This window comes from Rousettus aegyptiacus, unplaced genomic scaffold (assembly GCF_014176215.1).
Source record: "Rousettus aegyptiacus isolate mRouAeg1 unplaced genomic scaffold, mRouAeg1.p scaffold_m13_p_9, whole genome shotgun sequence".
Lineage (NCBI taxonomy): Eukaryota > Metazoa > Chordata > Mammalia > Chiroptera > Pteropodidae > Rousettus > Rousettus aegyptiacus.
The window spans coordinates 20,137,790-20,143,789 of NW_023416312.1; positions in this window are offsets into that span (position 1 = coordinate 20,137,790).

The following is a 6,000-nucleotide window of genomic DNA, read 5'->3' on the forward strand; positions in this document are numbered from 1 at the left end:
TGTACAGCAAAGGAAACCATCAACAAAACAAAAAGACAACCGATTGAATGGGAAAAGATATTCACTTATAATACACCTGATAAGAGGTTAATATCCAAAATATATAAAGAACTCATACAACTCAACAACAACAACAAAAAAACAAACAATCCAATTAAAAAATGGGCAGAATACCTGAACAGGTATTTCTCCAAAGAGGAAATATAAATGACCAATAGACATGAAAAGATGTTCAAGGTCATTAATCATCAGAGAAATGCAAATTAAAACCACAATGAGATATTACCTCACACCTGTCAGAATGGCTATCATCAGTAAATTAAAGAATGACAAGTGTTGATGAGGATGTGGAGAAAAGGGAACACTCATACACTGTTGGTGGTATTGCAAATTGGTATAGCCGCTATGGAAAACGGTCTGGAGGTTTTTCAAAAAATTGAAAACAGATATACCTTTTGACCTAGCAATCGCATTTCTGGGTATTTATCCAAAGAAAACCAAAAACAGTAATCCGTAAAGATCTATGCACCCCAATGTTCATTGTAGTGCAATGTACAATAGCCAAGATATGAAAGCAACCTAAATACCCATCGACAGATGATTGGATAAAGAAGTTATGGTTCATACATACAATGGAATATTACTCAGCCATTTAAAATAAAATGAAATCCTACCATTTGCAACAACATGGATAGACCTAGAGGTTATTATGCTGAGTGAAATAAGTCAGACAGAGAAAGATAAATACCATATGATTTCACTTATATGTGGAATCTAAGGAACAAAGAACAAACTAATCAAAAACAGACTCACAAATATAGAGGACAATCTGATGACGGCCAGAGGAGAGGGGGATTGGGGTGGGGGCTGGGAGAATGAGGTGAGGGGTTAAAGAAGTACAAATTAGTAGTTGATAGATGGTCATGGGAATGGGGAGCACAGCATAGGGAATGCAGTTAACATTAATGCAATAGCTAGGTGTAGAGCCAGAGGAGAGAAAGAGCAATTAGGGGGAGCGTTTTATAAACTATATAAATGTCTAACCAATGTACTGTATATTTGAAACTAATAAAATAGTCCCAGTACCTTACTGACCTCGATTTCCTTTTACCTGCATCACCTTTTACTTCTTTCAAAATGATCATCTTTCTTCCCTCTTTTCAAGGAGCACAGTTTATAAAAAAATAAAAGCCAAGAAGGCTGTTGTGTTTCTTGTGTATACAAAGCTACAATGAGTTAAGGAGGCACCAAAGATTGACTTTTTTTTGACAACAGAAAGGGAGCAAACCATAAAGAGAAGAAAGTATAAATAGCTCAATAGCTTTACCCAGCATCATTTTTATGGATGCTTTTGAGTGCAGTGTTTATTTTGTGTATTATCAGCTTGAATAAAAAAAAATTCATATATGATTGAAAAAGAATGACTATTTTTTCCCTTAAAAGATGAGTTCTTAGAATACTAATTAAAAAAATAGAAGTAGCTCTGGAAGTCTGAAATAAATGCAGTATCCAACGTGCTTCCTAGAAAATGAAAGGATGTCAAATGTTATCTGTACCTATAAGTAAAACAAGCATAGTTAATTCCTTTGTTCTGAAATTGGCCTTTTCTCCCCTTTACCTGATTTGCTCCCATGCCAGGACATTAACAAAGTGGACTTTACACATTCATTTCTGTGGCACTGTCTGTGATGAGCTCACTTCATCCACCAATAAGTAAAATGCCACTGATTTTATCCCAAAAGGTAACAGTAAATTGGTCTGTCTTCATTGCCACAGACTGTACCATTCACCCTAATCAGCCATTCTATATTCAGCAGCACTGGTCACAGGAGGGACTAGATTAAATAAAAAGATGAAACTGAATAGGAGAGGAAAACTTCTCCAGCATCATGCATTTCCTAGTAGGGAAGAGTTGGTGTTATTTCGAGGACGGAGCTCACTTCTTTCTGGCAACTTCCAGTATAGATCACATCAGTCAATCAAGGCAAATATCTCAATAGTATTTCAGAAAAAAATACTTCTAGAAGTAAAAATCTGTAATTTTATTTTGAAGTTTTTTTTTTTTGCATTTATACCAAAACTCAGACACTAAATTGACAGAAACAATTCAGACCTTTGAGGTTGAAGTTACAGTAATTTACACAGTAGGACATTCAGGAGTCATGCTGTGAGGCTTTTGGTTCAACAGTAGCAATGTTGAAATTCCTTTCCCTTCTCCCCACAAACAGGAGAGATAGTATTCCAGATCCTCTCCAGTCCCACAGATTGAGTCATGAAAAACATCATTAAAGTGCCCAGGAATAGTACTCCCTGGGTCATTTTCCCTCTCTGAGCCATACACGAATTTTATTCATAAGTGCAAGTGACTAAATCCATCTGGTTGTCATTTTTAGAGAGATTCTGAAGGTGGACAAGAGCTTCAGTATGAATCTACAGAGCAATTTGAGTGTTTGAGAAGTACATTGGAATAGAATATTATCTAAAACACTTCCTTCTCAGTCTTCCAATTACTGCTGGAAGATACCCAGATATCTTCTGGGAAAAAATTGCACACTTTAGGCTATTTCTTATCACTAATAACCACTGAATACTTATAGCAGTCGCTCTTTCTCAATTGAATAGTTCCCAAATCAGTAGTGTTAAATGTGTGCTTTATTCTCTTTAAAATTAATATATTACATTAAAAATTTTAAATGCAGAGTAATGAAAGCGCTGTCAACAAATAGACAAAAGAAAGCATAAAAATGAAAACAACAACAAAAAAGAAAAACAAAAGCCCTATGTTTAATGCTAGTAGCAGCTTTTACGTCTTTTTCTCTCAGACATAATGGTTCCTGTGTTAACTATTTGCAACATGCTTCATCACATGGCTGTATGCCTGTTCAGCTCTTCTAAATTTGCAAGATTTATTAGTGTCACCTGAAATTTCCCCTGTGGTAGCAAGTGACAGATTGGGCAGGTAGCATACAGTATTGCTCTAATCATTGGGAAAAACACATGAAATCAATGCTGTGCTAAAATGGATCTTCCAAAAAATATTTTTCTATTTAAATTAACAGTAAAAATAGGGAGCTAGGCAGCTCTTTGGTTAGGTTATAAAAGCTGAAATCATTTTTAACATGAACAAAAGAAACACCCCTTACAGACAAATAGATATTACAGGGTAATAAATAATTCATAACACTTAATCCAGGATGGAGAGTGGTAGGAAATTAGAATGCCAGGGCAGTCCTAGTTTATTGTTAATGGTTGTATGTTTAGAGCAAACTGTACTGCAAATCTCAAAAATTATATGTTAATGAACAGGATACCCATCTGCTACAACAACACAAGGGTGTGAAGATTTTCGATGGAATGAGATAGGATACAAGACATGATTATAGCTTCTCTCACATACACACTCATACTTGCACTTACAAATCTCCATTTGGGTGGTATGTGCAGTTCTAATAAGTAATTAAGGAATAATGAAGCTTAAAATCCAGAGTATAAGAATAGCATTCATAGGGATTCAGCAAGGCCAGACATATCCTTGAGGCTGCATGTTATAAAATGTCTGGCTCTGCGTGATTAGAATAGATACATGCAGTCATGTTAGTTGTTATCATAAAATGACAGTAGAAATTAGGGGTTTGGATTTATGGCAAAGAAAAATGCATCTCTAAAAACTGCAAGTCTATTATGATTTTCTTTGGAATTTGTTAACTTTATATAGCATAGAAAATGAAATCATCTTTATTTTGCCCCTTTAAAAATCTTCAGTCCCTCATCATGTCTCCACGAACATTGCCCTTGTTAAGAAGCTCTCCTGAAAAAAAAATTCAAGTTCTTTCAATATTATAGCATCTGCCAAAAAGCAAAAATTTTCATCTAAACTGAGGCAATGGTTCATATCACTTCTTATTTCACTGTGAAACTCACGTACTTGGAAGGGGCTGAATATAGAAGAATATATGTTGAACTTTGTCAGTTTCAATTAGCCTCTGAAATTTCGGTGTTTAAAAACAAATAAATATATATTGTATGTATTTCTTTCCCCAAAGAAAATATATAAGAAGAAATCAAATTTATAATCTTCCCTTTCAAACAATCTTCTCCATCTCTTTCTATAAGGCACAGAGCTACAATTCTCTCAATTATGCAAGCTCAAAAGCTCAGTCATCTTTCCTTTTTCAGACAGGTAATGCACTAGGCTAGGATCTGGGGACATATACTAAAGGTTTCCTTCTCTCAAAGAAAACCACACTTTGATAGCCAGCCACCAAGATGTCCTCCAATGATACTCTCCTCCCAGTATTCATACCCTTGTATACTCCTATTCCACTTCGAATTAGGGCTAACCTATGTGACCAATAGGATAGTGTAAAAGTGACAGTGTGAGACTTCTCAAGCTAGGTTATGAGAGATATTACAGTTTCTGCCCTAGACTCTTCATTTACTCATTCTAAGGGAAGCCAGCCACCATGATGTAAAGACATACAAGCAGATTTATGGAGAAACTTATATGGAGAGCAACTGAAACCTGCCAACAGTCCGCACTACCTTGTCAGCCATGTAATAAGCCACCTTGGAAGTAGATAGCCAAGCTCCAGTCAAACTTGCAGATAACTAAAACCTTGACTGACATCAGCCCATAACTTCAGGAGATACACCAATCCACAACCCTGATGCCCAGGAATTGTCAGAGATAATAAATATTTATCGGCGTTTTATGTTATTAAGTTTTGGGAGTAGTTACATCCCTGCCACCATCTAATCAGTTACCAAGTATTAGAAATTCTACCTCCATATCTCATATGATCTCTCTTTTTGTTGTTTTTCTCTTCATTAGAATCCTAGCTTGAAATTTCATAATCTCTCATTTATACTATCACACTTGCTTCCCAAGTGGTAACGATGACCCAAACTTTTCATTTCTGAACAATACTGTCAAGTTAATATGCTGAAATTATAGCTTTGTTTCATTTCCCTGATCAAAAGCTCCAAGTAGTTGCCCACTTATTTCCAAAATTGATTCCCAGTTCTTTATCTCTGTATTTAAAGGTCTTACAATATATATAATCTGTTTTTTTTTGCTGCTTAGTTTCCATGTTATCATGTATTTGCCCAATGCCAGAGCCAAACTGACTGTTTAAGTCCTACGTGTGTCTTTTCCTATGCTCTTCCCTCCTTAAACAGGCTCTCCTTATCCATTATTATTTACCAAAGCATGGATCAAACGCTTTCATAGAGCCATGCCATATGTCCCTAATATATCCAATGATTACTTTAATAGAAACAGGGTGGGGAGAGCTACACTTTCCTTTGTCTCTTTTGTTCATGTTTCTTTTTTCTGCAGCATTTTAAATTGCTTTTTCTGACAGCTGTTCTCTATTTGCTATTGTATCCCATGCTGGACATCAACTGTTTCCCTTCCTTCCCTCAGAGTATTAAAAAAAACCTGCTGTTTTTAGCAAACTTTAACTAAAACCTTGGGTAATGGAGGAGGATTACAGAATAGTAATAACCACAGTTATTACCGGTTAGTGCTTTTCTAAAATCATTGTCAAAACTCCAATAAACATTTATGTTTTCCTTTCCATGAACATAAGTTCATGTTTCCTTATTAAGGCTTGGTTTAACATGTTCCTCTTTTACTCTCTCAAAATCCTTTACATTCTCATCATATTCCACCTATGCTCTCATTGGCTACTTACAATGTATTTCTTTCAGTTTATAAGTAAGTGTAATAATAATTCAACTTTCTCTTGGCTTACCTTAATAAAGTTGAACCCTTACCTCACACCATATATAAAAATTAGAGCAAAATAGATCAAATATGTAAACATAAAAAGTATAAGAGCTAACCATATAAGAACACATAAGGGTAAGTCTTTAAGACTTTTGACCAGGTGATTAATTCTTACATATGACACATACACACACACACACACACACAGGCAACAAAAAAATAAATTGGACTTCAATTTTTAAAAAATTATGCATCAAAGAACACTATCA